The sequence below is a fragment of the Nannospalax galili genome, unplaced genomic scaffold (genome assembly GCF_000622305.1).
Source record: "Nannospalax galili isolate Female #2095 unplaced genomic scaffold, S.galili_v1.0 scaffold138, whole genome shotgun sequence".
In the NCBI taxonomy this organism is placed as follows: Eukaryota; Metazoa; Chordata; class Mammalia; order Rodentia; family Spalacidae; genus Nannospalax; species Nannospalax galili.
This window is the reverse complement of record NW_008341333.1, coordinates 540132-552818: the sequence shown is the minus strand read 5'-3', so window position 1 is coordinate 552818 and position 12687 is coordinate 540132. Positions and strand designations below refer to the sequence as shown.

Below are 12687 nucleotides of genomic sequence, written 5' to 3'. Positions count from 1 at the left end.
CAATACAAAGCAATACAAAGGACCGAAGAAAGGAATGAGCATACCCAAGATGCCTGTGTCTTTTGACAGGGGAGTTGAGGCCATTGATGTTTAATGTTATTGAAAGGTATGAATTGGATACTGTGATTAGAATTTCTTTGTGTTTGTGGCTCTATTTTGTGTTTCCATTGATATACCTTTCTTTGCTTTTTTTCTATAGCACATGCCTTTAATCCCAGCACTTGGGAGGCAGAGGCAGGTCTCTGTGAGTTTGAGGCTAGCCTGGTCTACATAGTGAGTTCCAGGCCAGGTGGGGCTACAGAGAGACCCTGTCTCAAAAGAAAAAAAAAAAAAAAGAGCAAATCCAACTCAACAAAATCAGAGATGAAAGGAGAACCATTACAACAGACACCAACAAACAAACAAACAAACACCCAAAACATTGTAAGAGAATACTTAAAAAAAAAAAAAACTATACTCCAGTAAATTTGTAAATCTAAAAGAAATGGATGAATTTCTAAAATCAGGGTCACCACCAACATTAAACCAAGAGGAGATCATTAGCCTAAACAGACCCATAACAAATAAGGAAATTGAAACAGTAATATAAAACCTGACTAAAAGAAGCCCAGGCCCAGATGGATTCACAGCAGAATTCTACCAGATATTCAAAGAAAATCTACAATCAATACTGCTTAAATTATTCAATAAGATAGAAACAGAGAGAGAACTCCCACATTCCTTCTATGAAGCCAGTATTGCTCTAATATCAAAACCAGGTAAAGATACAATGAAAAAGGAAAACTATAGACCCACATCAAAAAAAACTATAGACACACAAAAAAAAACTATAGACACACATCAAACTATAGACACACATCAAAAAGATCATCCATCACAATCAAGTTGGCCTTATTCCAGAGATGGTTCATATATGTAAGTCAATAAATGTAATGAAACATAAAAATGGACTTAAAAGACAAAACCACATGGTCACTTCAATAGATGTAGAAAAGGCCTTTGACAAAATCCAACATGCGAATGCATGTTAAAAGTCCTAGAAGGAATTGGTCTCAAGGGAACATATCTCAACATAATTAAAGCTATATACAGCAAATCCATAGCCATCCTAAATGGAGAAAAACTGTAAGCATTCCCTTTAAAATTAGGAACCAGACAGGGCTGTCCACTATCTCCACTCCTTTTCAAAATAGTGCCTGAAACTCTTTCAAGAGCAATATGACAAGAGAAGGAAATTAAAGGAGTACTAATTGGAAAAGAAGAGGTCAAATTATCCCTATTTGCAGAAGATATACATAAGAGATCCCAAAAATTCCACAAGAAAACTGTTAGAAATGAGTAACACTTTCAGTAAAGTGGCAGATTACAAAATCAACTTACAAAAATCAGTAGCCTTTCTATATACCAATAACAAGCAATCAGAAAAAGCAGTTGAGAAAATCCTCCCATTCTCAATAGCTTCAAAAAATATATCTAGGACTAAACCTAGCCAAAGACATTAAAGATAGCTACAATGAAAATTTCAAATCTCTAAAGAAAGAGATAAAGGAAAGACACTAGGAGACAGAAAGACCTACCATGCTCATGGATTGGTAGAATCAATATCGTGAAAATGACCATCTTGCCAAAAACAATTTATAGATTCAATACAATCTCAATCAAAATACCCATGACATTCTTCTCAGAGCTTGACAAAATCATCCTAAAATTCATATGGAATCACAAAAGACCCTGGATAGCCAAAACAATCTTGAGCAAAAAGAACAATGCTGGTGGATCACCATACCGATCTCAAATTATATTACAGAGCTACAGTCACAAAGACAGCATGGTACTGGCACAAAAATAGACACATAGATCAATGAAACACAACAGAAGAACCAAACATAAGTACATGTAATTTCAGGCACCTGATATTTGACAAAGGTGCTAAGAACACACAGTGGAGGAAAGACAGCATCTTCAACAAATGGTGCTGGCAAAACTGGATCCCTACCTGCAGAAGAATGAAACTGACCCTTATCTTTCACCCTGCACAAAAGTTAACTCCAAATGGATCAAAGACTTCAATATAAAACCTGAAACTCAGAAACTGCTAGAAGAAAACACAGGCAGCACCATCCAAGATATAGGGGTTGGAAAGGACTTTAAATCAGATACCAGCTGCTCAGGTATCTATATATCAGGTGGTGTCTATATATATCTGGGAACTGCTTACCAAGGAACACAGTACCAGACAAAAGAGAAGAGATCGCCCTTTGAGTGGTTAGTGAAGGTGGCTCAGGAGACTACCAAAATAACAAAGGTCACTGCTAACCTCTTGGTTATTTCCCAGAAGACCCTACTGCTGAAGACAGGACATACTTAGGATACAGGACTTGAAACAATGGAGCAGGAACTGACCTGGAAGCCTTCTAATGGAGATTTCATTATCATAATGCTAGATGATGATATGCAAACTGCCAAGGGAGAAAAACAATCAATGGTCTAACCCAGCCCTAAAGCCTAATAACCATAAGGACTGGCATGGCAAACTATCTCTATTGGTGCAGTAGTGGCACTGTTATTTGGGAGACAATCAACAGCTATAATTGGACTTAATGCCCTCTCAATGGGAGGAAGAGGAAACAGAAGGAAAAGGAAGAGGAGAAAGAAGAGAAGGGGGGAGGGAGAGATCGTTAATGGGATGATTTACCATAATCATGTGGAATTTATCCCTGGAATGAAAGGGTAGTTCAACATACATAAAACAATACATGATATATCATATTAATAAAATGAAGGATAAAACCATGGAAATCATTCCAATGGAAGGAAAAAAGCACGTCCTTTCATGATAAAAGCCCTGGAGATTAGGTAGAGAGGTGATGTATCTCAAAGGCCTTGTATGGCAAACCTGTAGCCAAAAGGAGGGCGAGGGAGAATGAGACAGAACCAGGACAAGACAAGGAATTCTCACCACTTCGTTTCTTTTGCTCCTTTTCCCCTCCCTTTTTTAGGAGAGGAGCGAACTGAAATTAGAGCCTCATTCATGCAGGGGAAGGGTCCTACTGAGCTGTAGCCCAAGCCCAATAAATACTCTTTTGGAGGGGGAATGTTTTTGTTTTATTGTGACAGGGTCTTACTATATAGCTCAGGCTGACCTGGAACGTGTTATGTAACCCAAACTGACTTTCAACTGATGTCAATCCTCCTGCCTCAGCTGTTCAAGTGCTGGAATTATAGGAATGAGCCACCACGCCCAACTACTTCTTTTCAGCATAGTGCTGGAGATCCTAGTCAGCACAATTATTCAGGACAAAGAAATTAAAGGTATCCCAATAGGAAAGGAAGAAAGGAAATTCCTATATGCCAATGACATGATGTTATATGTAGAAACCATAAACTCAAAAAATGCTAGAGTGAACAAATTCAGTAAAGTTGCAGGATACAAAATCAACATATAAAATCAGTAGCAGCTTTTTCTCTTTGCTTCCTGGCCACCAGGAAGTGACTAGTTCTGCTTCCCCACAGTCTCCTTCCCTGCCATCGACTATCTCATCAAAAGCCCAAAGCAATGGGGCCAAATGCCCATGGATGAAAACCTCTGAAACCAAGAGCCAAAAGAAACTTTCCTAACAAAACAGTAGTGTTTCCTCAGACTAATAATGAACTATCAAGAACAGAAATAAAAACCATCTCATTTCCAGTAGGAACATAAAAATGTAAATGCTTAAGTGTTTTTATCATGAGAATGTAAATTTGCCTTATTTACAATAACCAAGACACAGAAACAGTGGACATGTCCATCAGCAAACCAATGGATGAAGAAAACGTGGCATCTGCCTGCTATGGTTTGAACCTGAAGTGCCTCCCACAGGCTGTTTTAAATGTCAGATGCCTAGATGGCGGCATGATTCTGGGGGAATCTGGAAACTTTGGGAACTGGGGCCTACCTGGCAGAAGTACATCACTACTTTGAAGGCATCCAACTCCTGGTTCCCACCTCACTCTGCAACCTCTCTGCTCTGTTCTTCCATGCCCTCTCTGTCATAATGGGCCAAAACTGAGTCAAAATAAACCTTTCTTCCTTTAAGCCATTTCTGTCAGGTATCTCAGTCACAATGACACAAAACTAATACAACCCAACAAAAAAGCATTCAGTATAAAAAAGGAGGAAATCCTGTCATTTCCACGAACATGGATGAATCTGGAAAACAATGATAAGCGAATAAGGCAGGCACAGAAAGACACATAATGCATGCTCCACTAACATGCGCAGCGCAGCCATCAAGCTTAACTCACAGAGGATGAAGATATGAGGAAGGAGGGGCTCTGAGGGGGGAAATGGGGAGTTGCTGACCAAAGGGTACCAAGTTTCACAGAGTCAGGAGGAACAACTTTTGAAATCTTTTCCATAATAGGGTAATTACAGTCAATCATAATGCATTCTATTTAAAATAATAGAGTAGAGCTAGAGACATATCTCAGTGCTACAGTGTCTGCTTACCATGTGCAAAGCATAGGGTTCAATCCTCAGCACTATGACAAAATCAAAAAGCTAGACAACAGAGGTGATAGATCTGCTAACTGATATTATTCCACATTGGATACATATAGCCAACACCACTTTTATCCTGCAAATATTTATAATTATGATCTGCCAATCAGAAAATAAATGCATGCCAAGTAAAGGGAAAGGCCTATTTCATCTAGGGTCCTGGATTTACAGACCTGGAGGGTGCAGGGGGTGTTGAGTATAAACAATCTAATGTTAGACTAAAAACAAAATACTGCAGAATAATTCAGATGGTACTAACAGTAGTTCCTGGTAAACAGTCTGAGGCCCCCATGGTATTTGATTCTGCCGGAAGGTAAAAATATGCTGCATCCCAAAGAAGACAAAGAGCCACCTTCTGATACTTGGTGTCAGAAATGTGATTACCAACAGAAAGTAGACAACAACTGTATCTCTTTCAACAAAATTATGTACTAAGTAGATAGGCTGATACTCCAGGACCCCACACTGCTGGAAACTAAGGATTCCCCATGGCAGAAAGCACAGCCACAGGAGGCAGTGATCTTCTAGTCACACAGTGCCAGGGCCAAGGACACCATGAGCCTGTACTGTATCTGTGCTACCCACTGTGGGGATGACTGCACAGAGTAACCCACCCTCTTCTGCCTGTAATAAATGTCATGTTCTGTGGATGTAAGAGAAGTGGAGTTGAGGAAAAAACAGGGTTACTTAAGAACATTCACTTTTTATTTTATGTATTTCCATAGTATTTTGAAATAATAAGAACATAATCTAGGTACCTAAGATGGGTGAAATTAGTTATCTAATCTTTTGGGGGAGGTGTGCTTAAGGTTCATCTATGTTGTAGCCTGTATCAGAATTTTCTTCCTTCTAAAAGATGAGTAATACTAGTGTGTGTGTGCGTGTGTACATATATGTGCAGGTGCGTGTACCCTGTGTACGTGAGAAGGTCAAAGGAGGACATGGGGTCTCTTCCTTTATTGTTATTCACTTTACTTTTTGAGGCAGGGTCTCTTACTGAACCTGAAGCTTGCCATTTCAGCTAGGCTAGCTGGGCAGTGAACTCCAGGGATTTGCCTGTTTCTACCTTCCCCACCCTCCAATGCTGGGGTTACAGGCATGAGTGGACATGCCCAGTTTATTATATGGGTGCTGAGAATTTGAACTCATGGCCTCTTGCTTGCATAGCAAGCACTTTTACACCCTGAGTCATCTCCCCGGCTCCAAAGCTAGATAAATTCTGTCATGTGTATATATCACTTTTTATTTATCCCTCCACCTATCAATGCACACTTGTGTTGCTTACATCTTTTGGCTATTGTGAATTATGTTAGGAACATGGTTGCACAAGTATGTGTTTGTTTGTTTTTTGAGACAGGGTCTCACTATACCGCCCTGGCTGGCCTCAACTCAAAGAGATCCACTTGCCTCTGCCTTCCAAGTACTGGGATTACAGGTGAACATCAGCATGCCCAGCTCTGCTTTCAATTCTTTGAGTATACACTCAGAAGCAGAATTGCCAGATTATGGTAATTTTGTTCCTGTCCCACCTTTGAACTTCTTCCTTAACCCTCGCTCTCAATCAAAACATATTCATCACCTTTTTCTTCAAAGAGCTGCTGTCAGAAAGCTTTTGCTTGCCAAGTATCTAATCATGACAATATATTAATAGCTGACAATGTTTAACATTACCCCACCTGGGGACATCTGCATTTTAAGGGAACATCTTGCAGAAAAATAATAGCCTCAAAGTAGTCAGAGGCTGGGAACTGGATGAGGGACACTAGGGGCCAAGACTGACGAATACCTCCTGGGGATTCTGGTTATACTCTCTCCTTTCTTTCCACTCAGAATGGAGACTTTACTTCTCCCTCCTCAGGGTCACCTCTGTGACCCTCTCAGCTGTATTAAATCTCCCAACATAAAGTACTTCACCACAGCTGCTGATATGGCACTAGCCTGTTTGGTCCTAAGTGGAATCTCTTTTCTGTCTTAGGCCCTTTCCTCTCTCTGAGTTTTCAGGGTCTTTTATTAATGACTCTGCAATCTTGCCAGGCTCCAGGGCTCACAAATTCTCAAGCTCGTTTAACCTTAACTAAGTTCCATTTACTCTGCATCCAGACACACTCTTCCATTCCACTCCTACTACATTAACAGATTTAGACACCCACCACCCAACCCCATTTCCTCTCAGGCTCATGATGTTCCAGAGCTCTCCACACCCACAAAATGAAATGACTCCAAGTCACCTTTCTAGCTCCACCTCCCAACTTTCTCCTTGGTGCACTCTGTTAAGCTGTTTCCTGAACACAGCCTGAATATTTCACCTGTATGCCTCCTTCACTCTCCCCAAAATATCTCACCTCCAACTCCCACTGCACTTTATCTGCATCATCACTACAGCGTGCTTCGCTCTGAGCTTGTCTTTGAAAATCTATCTCCTAGCAGTTATAAACATGGCTTTTGTACCTCACTGCCCATCTTCTTCCGCCTCCCCTGCTCCCTGCTTAGTACCCAAACTTCCCAGACCCTTCATCAGTGCTGAAACACCCTATTCTCTCTGACTCCAGGGCCTTCACATATGCTGGCTACTTGGCTGAAATAAGGACTCACCCACAGCCCACAGTCCACAGCCCATACTCAACTGCACATTCTGCTTCAAACTCATCAGAACCTGAAAGACAACTCCTTGATTCTCCACTTCCTGTTTACAGTCTCCTGGTGTCTATCAGTTTGCAATTATAAATTAATATTAACCTCATTCTTTATTATTAAATTTATTAAATGATTTGCTTTCCACTCTATACCTTGAAGGAAGAAAGTGTGTTTCTATCATCCATAATGTTAATGCCAGTACAAAAGGGTGGGGATGGCTCAGTGTGCAGAAGTACCTACACCTGATGACCTGAGTTCCATCCCTGGGACCCACAAGGAGGAAGGAGAGGACTACAGCAAGTTGTCCTCTGTCCTCTCTGACCTCTACACATGTACTGTGGCATGCATGTTCCCCCCCCCATAAATAAATATGAATATAATAAAAATTTTTTGAAGGGAAGGAGAGGTGAGGGGAAGGAGAGGGAAAGGGAGAATAGGGACAAAAGGGGAGAGGAGGGAAGGGGAAGAGCTAGAAAGGGAAGGGAGGGAAAGGAAGAGAGTATCAGCATTTTGTTCTTCGGTGCTCCACTTACTTGCATGAAAAGACTGGGCAGGGTACTCATGAAGCATATTCTTAACCCAGTGTAAGCCATTCTTCCCTCTTTGCCTCCCACTCCTCACTTCATATGGCTGAGTGTTTTGCCTATATGTATATAAGCGCACCACATGTGTGAAAAGCCTGTGGAAGGCAGAAGAGGGCATCAGATCTCCTGAACCTGGAGTTAAGGATGGTTGTTAGCTGCCATATGGATGCTGAGAATTGAATCTGAGTCCTCTGTAAGAGCAGCCAGTGCTTTTAACTGCTGAGCCATCTCTCCAGCCCCTTCTCTCCTTTCTTAAACAACAAGGAGAGGGATAGGGAAGAAAAGGATAACGTGGAAGGACTCTGAGAAATAATGCAAAGACACAGGAAGCTTCAAGATGTAAACCATCACCAATAAGGCTCAATATTACATTAGTGAAATAAGAACAGGATGATAGGTTTGATTTTTTAAAAGGAGCTGTCATTTTTTTTCTGATAATTAGAATTAAGAGAGTCAAACAAAAGCATTAAGAAATGGAGTGGGGGCTGGAGAGACAGCTCAGCAGTTAAGAGCACAAGCTGCTCTTGCATAGGACCTAGCACATATGGTGGCCAGCACATATGGTGGCCAACAACTGTCTGTAACTCCAGTTCCAGGGGATTCTAAGGCCTCTTCTGACCTCTGCAGGCATTGCATGACACGGGTGCACTTATACACATGCAGGCAATACACTCATAAAATAAAAATAATACATATTTTTTTAAAAGAGAGAAGAAAGCCAGGCGTGATGGCGCCCTTTAGTCCCAGCACTTGGGAAGCAGAGGCAGGCAGATTTCTGTGAGTTCAAGGCCAGCCTGGTCTACATAGTGAGTTCCAGGCCAGCTGAGGCTACAGAGAGGCCCTGTCTCAAAAATACCAAAAAATAAAAAAATTAAAAAAAAGAGAGAAGAAATGGAAAAGATAGTTGAGGAAATTTCCCATAAAACACAATACAAAGGCAAAACTGATAATATTTGGAAGCACTTTGCTTTCAGAAGTAGAAAATACAGAAAGGAACACACATACATGCACATATATACACACACAAACTGATGGATACAAGTTCCCTAACTGAAATGGCCCACCAAGGAACAAAATGTAAAAGTATTATCTTTTAGAAATTCACATTGAAAGACAGATGAAATTATGTGTCTTTGATTCCCAGGGGAAAACACAGGAACGATGCAGGCATATAAGTTAAGTCAAACCAGCCAAGAAATGACAGATACCTAAGAATTTATCCAATTATTTACTCTAGTTCTGCATATACTTAAAATTTACCATAATAAGGAATTGAAAAGAAAAAAGTTGAAGAAGATTCAAATAATACAGAAGTACATGTTAGGACAGTGAAACACTCTGTCCTGTCATCCATCTTCTCAGAAGAAACCCCATTAGTTTGGAATCTTTTCAGATGTCTGGAGATATGCTTAATATTTACTTACACACTTGCACATACATACTCTATCTACTGCAGTGATATCGTGATACACATATTGTTCCACAGACTTGCTTTCTCATGAAATAATTTATCTCTAATATCTTGGGGCCGAGTATCACATCAAGACTTGAATATACCATAATTTATCGATCCAATCCCTTAATGAGAAAAATAAAATGTTAGCAGTTCCCCTATTAGCAATGTATTTCCATTGTTGGCTTTAAATAACTGTATTTTACTAATTGGGTAAAAATTTTAATTTTCTTAAATTTTTGATGCTTATAAATCTGTATTACTACTGTAAAACTAATGTGAAACAAAAATTAAATACCAGAAAACTTCAAAATCAAATAAATTTACATTAACAACACAGATTTCATGTGATGCTTTGCTGAAACTGAAATACGGCTTGCAATCTGGGTGATACTGTAGTAAAATACTTAACAAACATGCTGCTTTGTATGCCTGATGATGCCTCTCTAGTCCAGCAACTGAAAATCTTTGCACCTGATGGGACTCACTTGGCAAGGCCATTTACACAGTAGGCTGGACTCTGCTCTTTTCACATTATACTGCCATGACTAAATCTGGCACCAAACTTCACAAACAAATACAAATAAGGGGGTTGAAATCCCATGAAAGTAACTGATAATAATATGACCCATAGGACACATATACCAAGTTTATAAACAATGATGAAAGACCACTTAAAGTCTTGTTAATTCTCACAGAAAAGTCACAAGTACAAGAATTATGTCCCTTAGGGCTGAAGAGGTGGCTCAGCAATTAAGAGCACCAGCTGTTCTTGAAGAGGAACCAAATGCAGCTAACAACCCTCCATAACTCAGTTCCAGGTGATCCAATTCAAAGTCCTAGCCTCTGTGGGCATTGCATGCATGTAGTGTACTTACATACTTGCAGGCAAAACACTCAATATACACATAAAATTAAAAAAAATTTGTAAAAAGAGGCTGTTAGCTAATAAAATATTAAAATTTCTAAGGTGACGTGGCCTCATTATGGCAGCAACAACTGTAGTTCACAAAGAATTTGTGAAGTTTAGGCTTGTAACCTGGATAAAGAGATGAAGAAAATTCGTCAAGTTATCCAAAAACATAATTATGGTGCTATGGACACTGAGTTTCCAGGTGTGGTTGAAAGGCCCATTGGAGAATTCAGGAATAAGGCAGATTATCAATATCAACTATTGTGGTGTAATGTAGACATGTTAAAGATAAGTCATCTAGGGATGACATTTATGAATGAGCAAGGAGAATACCCTCCAGGAACTTCAACCTGGCAGTTTAATTTTAAACTTAATTTGATGGAGGACATGTGCACTCAAGACTTTATTATAGAGCTAGTAGCAACATCTGGTAACCAGTTTAAGAGACACGAGGAGGGGGCTGGAGAGAAGGCTCAGCAGTTAAGAGCACTGGCTGTTCTTGAGGAAGACCCAGGTTTGATTCACAGCACCCACATGGCAGCTAACAACTGTCCCAAACTCCAGTTCCAGGTGATTCGAGGGCCTCTTCTGTCCTCCGTGGGCATTGTACGACACAGGTGTACTTACCTACATTCAGGCAATACACGCATACACATAAAATAAAAAATAATAATAAATAAAATATTTTTAAAAAGGAAAGAAAGAAACATGAGGAGGAAGGAATTGAGACTCAATACTTTGCAGAACTTTTTATGACTTCAGGAGTGGTCCTCTGTGAAGGACTCAAATGGTTATTGTTTCATAGTGGTTATGACTTTGACTATTTAATCAAAATTGTGACCAACTAACTTGACTGAGGAAGAAGTTGACTTCTTTGAGATCCTTCAATTATTTTTTTCCTGTCATCTATGATGTGAAGTATCTCATGAAGGTTGCAAAAAACTCAAAGATGGATTACTGGAAGTGCTGAACAGGTAGCCCTGGAACAGACTGGGCCACAACATCAGGCAGGATCCAATTTGCTGCTAACCCGAACGGTTTTTTTTTTTCAAAATGAGAGAAGTATGAAGATATCAGTGCTTTTCTCTTGGTTGTTAGAGAACATTAAAAATCTGATGACTAGGGGCTGGAGAAATGGCTCAGTGGTTGAGAGCACTGACTGTTCTTGCAGAGGACCCGGGTTCGATTCCTAGCAGTCACATGGCGGCTACGCACCGTCCTTAACTCTGGTTCAGGGAATCCAACGCCCTCTTCTGACCTCTGTGGTATTGCACTACACGGGTGCACTCACATACATGCAGGCAATACACTCATACACATAAAAATATCAAATAAAAAATTTTTAAAAAAGGGCTTCTGATGACTAAAATTCAGGGCAACTGGAACCTACTAAGTGAAGATACAATTAGAGGTACTATGTGTTACATCTACCACACTTGAATCAAAATGTTCAATAACTCCTCCTGAAATGTAATTCATAAAGAAATGGAAGAATAATATCTTTATATAACAAAGTTTAAGCTATTGCAAAAAAAAAAAAAACCAACAAAAAAAAGAATTTCTAAGGTGACAATGCTTTATGTGCAATACAGGCAAAAAATACAAAGGCAAGGGCCAGACGTGGTGGAGCCTTTAACTCCAGCACTCAGAGGAGGAGTCAGAGGCAGGTGGATCTCTGTGAAATCGAGGCCAACCTGGTCTACACGGAGAGTTCTAAGCCAGCTGGGGCTACAGGAAGACCCTATCTCAGCCCAACCTCCCTGCTCCCCACCACCAAAAAATTACAAAGGTATTAGTCAAGACTGTGTCCTTCAAGGTGAATACAGTCAACACTATTGCTAAGAAAAGAAATCTTGCAAATGCCTAAAAAGAATAAGCAGGTAACGTATCTGAGAAACAAAGTGAAAATGGGCAGTAAAGGTGCCTGAGTAGTACAAGCCTCACCTGAAAACAGATAAAGCCAGTGTGAAACATTAGGTCAGTTTTGGTCTAGCACTATGACATTTGCTAGATTAGGGATCTAGACTGAGAGATCATGTGGTTTGCAAGTGCTGAGGGTTTCCTGAGATGCAGGAGTTTCAAGGTTAAAATTAGGGGGAGATGTAGAGAAGGAAGGAAAAAAGGAAAGGAAGAAGGAAAAAGAATCTATAAAAACTAGCTGAAAAAAACAATAAACTAATGGGGCTGGGGAGATGGTTCAGTGGTTAAGAGTGCTTGCTGTTCTGGTAGCAGGAAGGAATTTGGTTCCCAGTGCTCACAGCAGGCAGCCAACAATTGCCTGTAACTTTAGCTCCTGGGGATCTGACACCCTCTTCTGGCCTCTTCAGACACCCACATACATGTGTACATACACACAATCACACAAGCACACACATATATACACAAAAATAATTTTAAAATAGACTAAGGAAGAAAAGAAGAAAGGATTTTGCTACACATTTAATACTATTAGTAGTATATACTAAAAAAGGGGTATGTATTATAGAAGAACAGTTACTATTGCTTGAACATACTAGTGGACACACTTCACAAATACTGGCCTGGAACTTGCTATGTAGACCAG

General features: G+C 40.0%; 1 protein-coding gene and 1 pseudogene across 1 annotated transcript in view; one reads left to right on the top strand and one right to left on the bottom strand.

Moving 5' to 3' along the window:
• The window catches only part of Chmp3 (charged multivesicular body protein 3), a 40456-nt gene that overhangs the window by 10631 nt on the left and 17138 nt on the right, over positions 1–12687 (bottom strand). The gene's annotated exons all lie outside the window — the stretch shown is intronic.
• Positions 10123–11299, top strand: LOC103737062 (annotated as a pseudogene).